This window comes from Ipomoea triloba, chromosome 9 (genome assembly GCF_003576645.1).
Source record: "Ipomoea triloba cultivar NCNSP0323 chromosome 9, ASM357664v1".
Taxonomy (NCBI): Eukaryota; Viridiplantae; Streptophyta; class Magnoliopsida; order Solanales; family Convolvulaceae; genus Ipomoea; species Ipomoea triloba.
The window spans coordinates 16,076,277-16,089,235 of record NC_044924.1 but is presented as its reverse complement, the minus strand read 5'-3'; positions in this window follow the sequence as shown (position 1 = coordinate 16,089,235).

Here is a 12,959-nt window from a genome sequence, read left to right as displayed (position 1 = left end):
ATTTGGAAATCCAATACCAGGAAGGCAAAGCAAACAAGGTAGCAGATGCATTGAGTCGGAAGTCAAATCACGCTCTTTGGGTATTGCCCGAGCAATTATGCAAGGACTTTCAAAGGCTCAATTTGGAAATAAGAATGGGTAGTCAAGTGGAACAAGAGATGAAATTATATCACCTGTCGGTCACCCCAAACCTATTTGAAGAAATCAAACAAGCACAAGGAGAAGACGATGGGGTGAATAAGCTCAAGGAGAAAATGGTTGATGGAAAATGTGGTTCATTTGAGTTACACCCAGATGGGAGTATTAGATTTCAAGGCAGATGGGTTATACCTGCAGGTTGTAAGAAGATAATGGATCAGCTAATGAAAGAAGGTCACTATACACCATATTCAGTTCACCCTGGAGGAGACAAACTTTACAAAGATCTGAAACAAAACTTTTGGTGGTCAGGCATGAAAAAGGACGTAGCTGAATTTGTGGCCAAGTGCTTAAACTGCCAGAAGGTTAAAGCAGAGAGGAGTAAACCAAAGGGTTTACTAAACCGTTAGAGATTCCTCAGTGGAAGTGGGACTCTATATCTATGGATTTTGTGGGGGGATTGCCATTAACAAGGTCAGGGAAAGATAAGATATGAGTAATAGTAGACAGGCTTACCAAGACAGCAAGGTTCATTGCCATGAAGGAAACTTGGACTATGACTCAATTGGCAAAGGCTTATGTGAACAAGGTGGCTAAGTATCATGGAATACCCAAGGATATCGTTTCTGATAGAGACTCTCGATTCTTGTCACAATTTTGGCAAGCTCTGCAAGCAGCTATGGGAACAAAGTTGAAACTTAGTACTGCTTTTCATCCTATGACTGATGGGCAGACTGAAAGGACCATACAAACCTTGGAAGATATGTTAAGGGCTTGTGTATTGGACTTTCAAGGAGCGTGGGATGAACATTTGGACCTAATCGAGTTTTCTTACAATAATAGTTATCACGCAAGTATCCAAATGGCACCATATGAAGCTTTATATGGACAGAAGTGTAGAAGCCCTCTATGTTGGGAAGATTCGATTAATTCTGTGACATTAGGACCCGAATGTCTTCAAGAAATGATAGAAAAGGTCAGGTTGATTCAAGGAAGGATGAAAGCTGCTCAGGACCGACAAAAGTCTTATGCTGATCAAAGAAGGCAATTATTGGAATTTCAAGAAGGTGATAAGGTATTGCTAAAAATATCTCCTACGAAGGGAGTAATGCGGTTCGGGAAGAAAGGAAAATTGAGTCCAAGATATATTGGACCGTATGAAATTCTTGAGAGGATCGGAAAGGTAGCATACCGATTAGCACTACCTGCGGTGATGGATCAAGTACACAATGTATTTTATGTGTCGCAATTAAGGAAGTACGTGTATGATACATCGCATGTACTCCAACCTGAGGAGGTGACCTTGGATGAAAACTTATCATACGAAGAAAAACCAGTGAGAATCATGGATACTAAGACCCGGGATACCCGCAGGAAGTCCATAAAGTTGGTGAAAGTATTATGATCAAACCATTTGGGGGAAGAAGCCACATGGGAGTTGGAAGATGAAATGAGAACGCGATATCCTACACTGTTTGAGCAAGGTAAAAGAGAACCTTTATCTCTTTCCAAATTGAAGCTTCTATTTCAATAAGTATGGTTAACCTTAGTTTCGGAGACGAAACTATTCTTAAGGAGGGTAGACTGTAACCCCTCACTAATTCTAATAAGTTGCGATCGTACGTACCGGTCACGAACCGTAAAATTTTTAAGAGGTGGTGTTCGGACCCGTTAGTCCTAGGAAATGGATTATTAGACACCATACTATTATTCTTGAATTTCCTACTTAATTAAATTAGCCCATAGTAGCGAAAATTTATTTTGATCGTACATCGCTAAATTTCGCGGTGTACCGAACCTGGCCCAATTTTAAGTTTCAGTCTGGGATAAATTTTTGGTTTCGAAAATTATTTGATTTAAATTAGTTTCTACCGAGAATTCATCTGTTTTAATCCCGATCAGTCTAGCTAAGATATTTTTCCAAGATCCCACCATAAGTGAGTGACACTTGTCACAAATTTTTACCACATATTTATGTGGACTAGTCAACCAAGTGAGATCAAAAATATAAAGCCATTTTTTTCCCCAAATTCCCCTCATTTGGCCGAAATTCACAAGGAGAAGAGAGAGAGTGAGATCATCATCTTCCTCCATTAAAGCTCTATTCCATAGCCAAAGTTTCTTCACAAGTCTCAAGTCTTTCGGTAAAACTTTAATTTTATTCGGTAGAAAGCTTTATTTTCCTTCCTAGACCTTGAATCTAAGCTTAGTTTCTTAATATTTGTTGTTATGATGTTCATTTTTCTCCTAGGGTTTTGAGTGAAAATTGGGGAAAAGGTCCAAGACTTGCTTCCTACGGTGTTAGTAAACTTTCTCAAGGTAAGAAATCCCTTAAGTAGGTTAAGGTCACTTGAAATTGGATAATTGATTGTTTGGTTGAAATATGATGAGATCTAGGTGGAAATATTGTGTACATGATTGTATGTATAGTACATAGGAAGTTGTATTTTGCATAATATATAGGTATAAATTGTTGTGTTGAGGAGATGTGGTAGTTAATATGCCTAAATATCTAAATTAGAGATGTTAGGTGTATTGTATAATATATATATGTACGTATAAGTATAATATATATTCATATATATATATATATATATATATATATATATATATATATATATATATATATACGTGTGATGTATGTATATATGTAAAACCGTATATATGTGCATATATGTGTATAAATATGGGTATGTATGTATAATTAAAATAAAATGTTGTATTATGTATATATACATATATGTGATATATATGTTAACCGTGTATACCTATACGTATGAGTATTGTGGAAATTATACTATGTACATGGGTAGTATGTGCACTTTTATGTAAGTATGCCTAAATTGTGTGAGACGTTATGTTGATTGCCTATATACATATATGAAGTATTATGTACATAAGTGATGCGATAGTGGAATAATGTGGGATAGTTACACTTTATTACCCCGGTGTATGGTGATTAGTGTACTATCAAAATGTTTGAGAAATAAAACTTTTGGACAAAGTTAAGAGTATTGAATGATTTCAAGTTGGGACTTGGTTTTGTGGAATATGTCCAAAAAGTAATTTTTGACTCAAGGAAGATGAGGAAGAAGAAAAATGTTTTCAAACCCTTAGTTTCTAGTAAAGTAGAGGACCTTGATTAGCCTTCGGGTAGCTTAAAGTGCCCTTGCCCAAGGTTGTTATATATAGTATGATCATTCATACGGAAGGAGCGAAGTCTATTCGCCGGGTACTATATAACTCGTTTAGATGAGGTATTCCTGCGGGGGTGTGCACACTTAAAGTATAGTTACTCTAGAAAGTCCAGGTAGGTGTCGTTTCTATGGCCTAGTAGGGCCAGCTAGGGATCATTTTAACGAACCTTACGTCCAGGGGATTAGTGTTAGACCGGGTGATGACCACTGAACCCGAGTTCGATGATCCAAGTGGTCAAGAGAGGGAGTGAAGAGAATACTCCAAAGGCCTCATGCTTTTTACAAAGAAACTAAGTGGAGAATTTCGTATGAAAATGTTGTTACTCTGTAACTACGCTAAAGAGAGATGTGATGATTGTTTAAGCAAGAAAGGGTGTTGATGAATCCTCTTTGAGAAAAGTTAGTGGAATTTCCCTATGAGGAAGATTTTCAAGTACAGGGTGGTGATTAAATGCGAAGTCCATGAAATTGTTCCACTACTTGTTTATATGCGTAAATGATTAGTGATGCGTTGAGTAATGTATTTCTTGTTAAACAATCCCTTATCTAAAGAAATTCTATTGTTGTTCCATTCTTAATTATTACTTGTGCGAGCTATACTTGATAACCTATTTGCAGGTAAAGTGTCAATGAGGAGAATGGTAATAAAGGTTTTGTTTGAATATACCTGTTTTGCAAACCTTTATTTGATTTTGGGTGACCCATGGATCCCTTACTTAGTCGTCGTGCTAATTACACTTCAATGTGTTTTTATTTAACAGATGTCATCTAGTGTGGGCTCTTGGAGCCCGATGAGCTCAGGGAGCTCATCTGAGTTTACATTCCCGACCATGGACTATGATGACTACACACAGTTCTTGATAGGCGAGGACCCCTACGTTCCTGGCTACGCTCCTGATCCACCTGCTCCTCCTTCTCCGCAGTATAGCCCTCCCCCAGCTTATCCATCTACACCCTCTCGCGTTCCGGTTCGCAATTGGCAGCCGACTTTTCTGGATAATGCCCATGCTAGGCATGGGTTTTATCCCATAGAGGTGTTAGAGGGGAGTGATCCCCTAGAGTTCGTTGTCTTTTATCCCTACCCGTGGGACCCCAGTCCTCCGGAGTCTTGGGATGAGTGGTCTATGGTGAACACCCCTTGCTACTTTTTGGATCATCTCACCTGGTTCGCGGGTGAGTGGCACCTAGTATGGGGCACGTACACCGGACCGGTGTACCGCCTCTTGGAGTAGATGGTTGGTAGGGAAGGTTTTGGAAGGACTGGTTTTGTGTAAATATTTTTTTTTTGTAGCCATAGTAAACTTAGTTGGCTAGTAAGTTTGTAAGTAACTTTAATCTTGGTGTTTTGGGACCCTAGTGGTCAACTCTAGTATATATATTCGTAGCTAATCTAGCTACTTTTGTTTCTTTCTGCTGAAGTGAATATATGGTTATGTCAAGTAGAAAGTGTGTGTGTGAAGCAGTTTTCTTCTTTAGCCTGTGCATCTAGAGTGGACTCTACCGAGGTTGGACAGGGTTCAGTCTAGATGTGGCAGTAACTACTCCGGATGTACGGTATAGTCGGGCTGGGTTGTTACATTATTATTATCCATACTTGCATAGAAATAAATAAAACTTGCTCTATGAAACTTATAAACTTAACAAAACAATTTCATAAATTTGATAGCAAAAATTAATAGCACAACATAGTTTGAAAAGTTAAATGTTCATAATCTTTCTTTACCAAAAAAAAAACAAAAAAATAAAAAAAAACAAAAAAAAACTACACAATCAATCATGAGCACCGTCATAAGTTTGATGGCAAAAAAGTAGCATAATATAGCTAGAAAGTTAAATGTTAAACTTTCCATACAAAAAATTACACCACCCATCATGAACATCTACATAAGTTTGATGGCAAAAATTAGTAGCATCACATAGTTAGAAGGTTAAATGTTCATAGACTTTCTACACAAAGAAAAACTCGAGGGCATGGCACTCTAAACCGGACAAACTACACACTTTTGCCAAAGCATCTTCAACAACATACTTTGTTGTACTAGCATTTATTGAATTTATCATATCCATGTTGCTATTCATCATGTTCATCATTGAAGTATTCATTTCTTGTGTTGAAGTATTCCTCTCATTAAAACTATGTTGAAGTATTCAAACTCGAGGGCATGGCAACCCCTTTTTTTTTTTTGGTAGAAGTCCTTGCACTCTTATTACTTTTTGATGAATCACCCTCAAAAGCCCTCTTACCTCTTCTTATGTTATCCCTCTGAACATGTGTCACTTGAGTGATATTAGTATACGTAGTAGTAGGGGTAGGACTAAACTCTCTCCATACATCATCCCATCCATGATGCTCCACCATAGTAATTGTCATCACCATTATTAGGATTTATGTCATCAAGAGAAACATGCTCGTCATTTCTATGAGGTGGGCAAGGAACATATACTTCTTGTTCATGTGAAGAATTGGCTACCGGACTAAACTTGTACTTTCCTTGGGCATAAGATCCAAAAATTTGATCCATTTTATTTTCAAGCTCAGGTTCAATCCCTTCATCTCAAAATGAATCAAATTTGAAATTTTCCTATAAACAAAACACAAAAATTTTTAATAGATATATCTAACTATTTAAAACTAAAGTAAGCCAATTTAAAATAACTAAACTTAATTTTCATAGCCCACCATTCATCGTTAGCACTTATAGTCCCTTTCATATGATCTCATCCTAATCCCATCTCTTTTGTTTTCAATTGTTTCCATAAGCTCCATCTATTTCTCATCCAATCCACTTTATTTTTGAGTTTATTTTTATCCCATGCCAAGTTACTTTGGTTGTTGAACTCTAATTCAATAATTTTCCACATCAACCTTTGAGAGGTAACTCCACCTTTTTTCCCTTACTCTTGTCAACATATTGAATACAAAGGTCACAAAGTATGTAAAGTAATTCTTTCGACCAATTAATTCTAACTCCTTGATTTTCATTTTTGTTGTCATTTCTACTACCTTGACTTGCGTCTATATTTTTCTTTTGAGTTGGTGACATCTAAACATGAAAATATGAATGCAAAGTAGCATTTTAGATGAGTAGTGGCATAAAGTGACTGGATTATATTTCTTTTGGCTCAAGACTGTACTAGAAATAGTTGCAAGAGCCTTTTTATTTGCATTTTTTATTGTGTTAGAGCTGATTTTATTATATTTTTAAGCATAGATCATCTCACTACAATTTTTACCATTCATCAATATACTCTTCTGTTTCTTCATCATGTTAAACTAGAAATGCTCTCTACTTTGCACCTAATTCGACAACTCTATTAATTTTTTTAGTGATATTAAAATAAAATGGATTAGTCGCCTTGTGGTCGAGCTGCATAGCTGTGACTTCTCAAATGAGAGGTCTCAGGTTTGAACCCCATGTGGGGTATTGACTTTTTGTACTTTAATATGTTGAAAAAGTATACATGAACGAATACTACATTGTAAGTCAATAGTACTAAAAAATGGATTAGATAAAGTAGTAAGTTTTAGGTTCTAGAGTCTTTTTAAAAACTTGAGAAAGTAAAAAAAAAATAAAAAATGGATTAGATTGAGTGGTAAGTTCTAGGTTCAGGCGTCTTTTTAAGAATGAGAGAAGCAAATCTGAGATGGAGAGAAGCAGATCCGAGACTAAGAGGAGCTTGAGATCGGGAGATGAGATTAGAGAAATAAGGGCAAACTGGAACTCTGAAAATTAAAAAAAAAAAAAAAAATGAAACGCTATGCTAAAACGTTGCTCTCAGTAGCGTGTCAAATTTGGCAATTCGGATGACGATTTGCTATGTGAGAAAGTTATTAACTAAACATTTTCTTTAGCGGTTTGACTTAGTCAAACAGTTAAATATGGTCAAATTTGCTAAAAATCAACGGATTAGTTGATAACCAAACATGCCCAAAGTTCGAATCAAATGAGAACCACTCCGCCATGAGAACTATCTTATACAACTCGTAATGCTAGATTGTGCAATTGTATATATGACAAATATAATTCTCCCCTGGGTGTGTGTTCTTATGGGATCCTAAGTATATGTATGTAGGGGGGTCTTCGAACAACATAAAAGGGAATATCGTGGTCTGCTCAAGACATTAAGAAAAACACGAAGAACTGCCTGGTTTGGTGGTCTGAGTCGCGTCCTTTTCACTGGAGGGTCATAGGTCAATTCATAGGGTATTTATTTAATTATTTGCTAGTCTTTTATTTATTTAGCATATGTTATTTATTAGTCTATTGATTTTTGGGCCGCCATTCCTAATTCTTGGGCCGATTTATTGGGCTTTGTGTATACCGCGCGCATTGGGCCTCACGCCCCTTTATCAATATTATTATTATTTTCCCTGTTCCCGTTTTGTGTTATATGTCCAGTTTATGGTAGACCCGGTCCCTATAAAACCATCAATATATATTACATGACGTCACCCCTTATGTTCAAAGGGTTATTGCGATTTGCGGGAGCTTCAAGACAATTTTAAATTACTTATTTCCAAGTAAGGTTTGTAAGTCTAATATTTATAAAATTTAATGAAGATTAAAAGACATCACTGTTGACTGTTACGGATCAAATCTAACAAGCGGATTGGTTTGCATAAAATACTTGAGAAAGAATGAAATTCAAATTCAATGAAAAAGAAATTACGAAGAAGATTAATTATATTTAGTGAAAAAAGAAATTACTTAAAATATTAATTAAATTATTTGATTAGATTTTAAATTGTAAAGAATGATGAGTATAAAGATCAATATATCCTTACATAATAATCTACTATACTAATAAGAGCCAAAGAGAGTTAGGCCTAAAATGGGTAGAAAAAAAATGGCGGTCAAATTATTTAATCAAATGGATGGTTCAGATGAATTATTTAATTAAATAGATGGATAAGATAATTCAGATTAATATTATTAATAGAGATTACTTAATTTAACCTTACTTTTATGATTATCCGTTAAGTTTTCCGTTAAATATTCTCTTCTCCGTTAACATTCCGTTAACTTTTAACTTACACATTAATTTCTATAATAAAGGTCTTAGGTTCGAACCTCATCTCAATCAAATTTGACATAATTAAGTTTCTCACTCTATTTTACTCTTATTAAATTAAATAAATTAGTAGCTACAACAAAAAATGATACATATGTATTTCTTTAATTTAGAATTATGTGTCTACAATACCTTTATTTGAAAAAATTATTCATTATCAAAAAATTAAATTAAATAAGAGAAATAATTTCATTAGTTATATTGTATTTATTTTCTCTCTTTCAAAGATTCTTTACATTCAAATTTATCAATTGATATACATTACATTGTCCATTATCTTATTTTTACAATATCTTGTAATTAAATATCAAAGTTATAGTACAAAATAATGTTATATATATATATTTAGTTACCAAGTATTTTATTAATACTATGAGAAAAAATTAAAATAATTTGAAGCTAATTATATTAACTACTTGGGGATTGGTTGACAAAGAGAGTACTCAAATAATAACCCAACAAATTGAAGCGGAATCACTTTATTTTACTCTTATTGAATTAAATAAGTTAGTAGTTACACCAAAAAATGACACATATGTATTTCTTTAATACCATGAAAAAAAATAGTTTGAAACCAATCATATTAACTACTTGGGGGATTTGTTGACAATGAAAGTACTCAAATAACCCGTTACCCAGCAAATTGAAGCGAGAAACTACCTTTTAATATCTTTGGAATACATAATATTTTAAATTTTCAAATTTTTATTAATTTATTTAATCTTTTTTCTTAAACTAGGGATTTCTTTATCCACAATAACTCATTCAACAATAATGGTTGAACCAAATGAATCCCAAGCAGAACACCTAAAGAAAAGTTCATAGCTCTTATATCATAATCTCATTGCATGACGTTGTCATCTATGTTACCAACAATAACTGAATTGCAAATAACACATTACAAACAAAAAGGAAGAGAACAAATAGTAAAGATGAAGACAATGACAATGTTACTCAAAAGAGAATTAAGAACACATAGAAAAATTCAAATTAAAAGTAGTATTTATTTAGACTATCATTTTTAAACCAAATATTTAGACTATCGATTTTACAAGGTTGCAAACATTTATTTTAGTAATAATTATAATGAATTTTCTATATTATCTTGGATTCATATACTTTGAGTTAGATATTTAAATAAAAAATTCGACATTCAATTACTAATGTATAAACTTCTTCTATATAATCTTGCATTGATATACTTTCAAATATTTATTTAAATATAAACATTGGGCATTAACCCATTCGCGCAATGCGCGTATCAAGAAAAAGTTTTCCACACCTCCCATTGATTATTTTTTTTTTCATTATTATTATTATTATTATTATTATTAGGCTATCCCCAATTGTGGGTTTTATTGAGTTCTTAGAACAATAAAAACTTGGGGTGAGTTTTTTAACAATTGTGAAGATGAAATTTTGTTGGGTTTTTTTTTCCTGCAAGTAAGGAAGTTTTGTCAGCTAAGGTGGGGCCCAATGTGGGGCAGAGCAACTGCGCCTAAGAACGTGAGGTGCAGATTCACGCCTGCAGTAAATAACCTGTTTATTTATTTATTTTTTCTTTTTTTTTATTTAATTTAATTTTTTTTCTTTTCTTTTTTTCCTCTACCCCTATTTTCTCTCTCCTAATCACACTTACAAAAACTCATCAAAAACTACACAAAAAACCTAACTATTGAGGAAGGCCTTATTATTATTATTATTATTATTATTATTATTATTATTATTATGTTAGGCTTTAGGTACCAGCCGTCAGACTATGTAAGAATTATGTATGGTTAAATAATCTGAGTTTTGATTATAGCTAATCTATAAATTGGATCATGACATGGCATGGCAAAGTCAACGTTGGAAACTCATTTTTTTAAAAGAAAATTTAATATGTATGATCTCAGCGTTTGACAATTGACAAGACTTGGATGTGAAGGCTTTGGGTCTAATTTGTTTAACTTCAGAGTTCAGACTTCAGTCTCAGTATGAATTATTACATGAATAAGTATGAATTATTACATGAATATTTTACGGAGTAATAATTTATAATAAATATAAATGGTCTTTCGACTATTAACTTTTACTAATTTTTATTCTTGACTTTTAATTTGATCAAATTTGATTCCTTAACTATTAATTTTGTACCAATTTTGGTCCTTTTGTTAAATCAATATTAAATAAGTGTTAAAATTGAAGGTAAAAATGTAAAACTAAATATTTGAACCTTTTATTTTTTTTTGGTAAATATATTTGAACCTTTTATATTTTTTTTGAACCAAATATTTGAACCTTTTATATTAACGATTAAGTATGAAACATTAAATGAAACATGAGTAGCTTTACACCCAATTAAACATTAAACAATTTGTCAAAACTAAAGGAGAGAATATGAAATATGAGTCACACAAATGCAATGTTGCTTTACTACCTTGAGACATTATTATTCTTTGTTTCGGCATCAGAAATTGGAGCCTTGAAGCACAAACGAACAGATATAAGTTTGAAAGCGTTGTTCCATACAGAGTTTCAAAGTAAATACAAACTTAGGAGAATAAATTTGGTGTGTATTTTGATGAATTTTAAATGAATAGGTGCATTTGGTTATAGTGTGGAGTAGTGCACCCAGTTATAACGTTAGGTGCAACTACATCTAGGACACGTGGCGCGCTGAGAAGCGTTCTCAGTTCTCTCCTGGGCGGGTGGTTCTCACCTAAACCCGATCCCAGAAGGGTGAAATGGAGAGAAAAGTTTGTGGAACTAACACCGGAGAGAAAAGAGCAATGTGGGGAGAAGACGACGGGCAGTGGAGAGGCAACGAGGTGACAGAAATGGACAGAACTGGATTGCTAAGGAAAAAGGTAAAAGGTGAAGAAGCAAAACGGATGAGCTTTTATAGAGTCGGAGTGTGAAGGAGATGAGGATGCCTGGTTCTAATCGGACGGATTAGTGAGTGATGCGATAGTTGATGGACGGTTAGCTGACGTAAGAGTGGGAAGGCATTTAATACCTGCACGGCGGTTCATAAAAGGTAATGATGAAGGCGTGAATCACGAAGAATATTGACGACCGAAAAAGGTGGAAATGGAGAGTTTCGCATAGTCAGGACATGTGGGCATGAGCCGACTTACATAGACGAGCTCCGATCCACCAAAGTGACAGGTTAGACCATGGAGGTCGGACCGGGTGATCCCTTTGAGAAAAAGGGAAGGTTGAGCAAACTGTGCCAGGTCCCCGACTAAAGGTCTGAGGGACTGGAAATATATCTTATGAGAAAGATCGAACCCCACGCAACTCGGGGTTGGACTGAATAAAGAAAAGGTCGGTCGAAACCTAGTTAGGTCCTTAGACTAAAGGTCTGAGGAATTGGGAGGATGATTTTGTGGGAAGATTCGTCCTTTGGCACGTGAACCGATCGAGAAGCGAAGATTAAGAGATCGCGATAAGATCCCAAGGGGGTCAGACTCAATCCCGATGATTAAGGATCTGAGGGACTGGTCCATCCTTGGGTTTGGAAAGCGTAAAAGACCCTAAAAAGGTCCTCTAAGATTGAATGAGTAATTCTAGCGACGAATCAACCTGTTTAGTAAACGCATGCAGAAAGAAAAGAGGCGAAACACAAGCAAAAGATGATGTTTTTCCATTCATCAAGGCCCGAAGGCTAGGTATCTACATCCAAAACAAATGAAAGGGTCAATGAAGTACCCTTTCAGCCAGAAAGACAGCAAAAAGTGGGGTTATTTTAGGTTAAGCCCCAAACCTACTTGGTCGAAGGAACGACCTCAGAAGAAACAGCCAGAGTCGTCGGCGTAAGAGTAGAAGCATAGTCGCGGCACTCCTCCCAGAAGGTAGCAATGCCTAACGGAGCGCCATCAGGGGTACCACGGTCCAGCATAGCCTAAATCTCATCGAGGAATTCCATGTAATCAAGGTCTGGATTCAGCTCCTCCAGGGAGACATGTACGTGAAGCATTGGTTCCATCTCGACGTGCGACGGTTCAAGGGGTACGACAACCCAATCGTCCTCTTCCAGTTCAGGCGGGATATCGATGGGCAACGAGGGGTCATCGTCGGGCAGTTAAATCACCAGACCTTAGAAGCTTCTTTTGATCAGACATTCGAGCTCTGGCTGCGAGCTCAGCCAACCGTGGAGAAGATCGCCGGGGGGCCGAAGCATAAACTTTGCGCTTGGGTGCCATGTTCTGTAGTAGGAAAGCTCTTGAACATGGATGAATGAGCAAAAATGGGAAAACAACGTTATTTATAGAGAGGAGGCCACCTTGGAAAAGACAATCGGTAGTTGCACTCGAGTGAAGGGAGTTAAGGCGATGTGACAGTGTCAGAAGCTCGCTGATCGACAAAAGATAAAGATCAAAATCATTAAATGCATGGGAATTGACCGATGGGACCGTGAGAAGATGGGGTTAAATGCGAAAGCTCGGGCAAGCACGAGTGACAACCAGCGCAAGGAGAAGGACCCGATCGCAAGTACTTTTCCGAGTTGTGCTTTGCGTAACTCAGGAAAGTGAGGAACTAGGGGGGGGGGGGGGGAAAAAAAAAGAA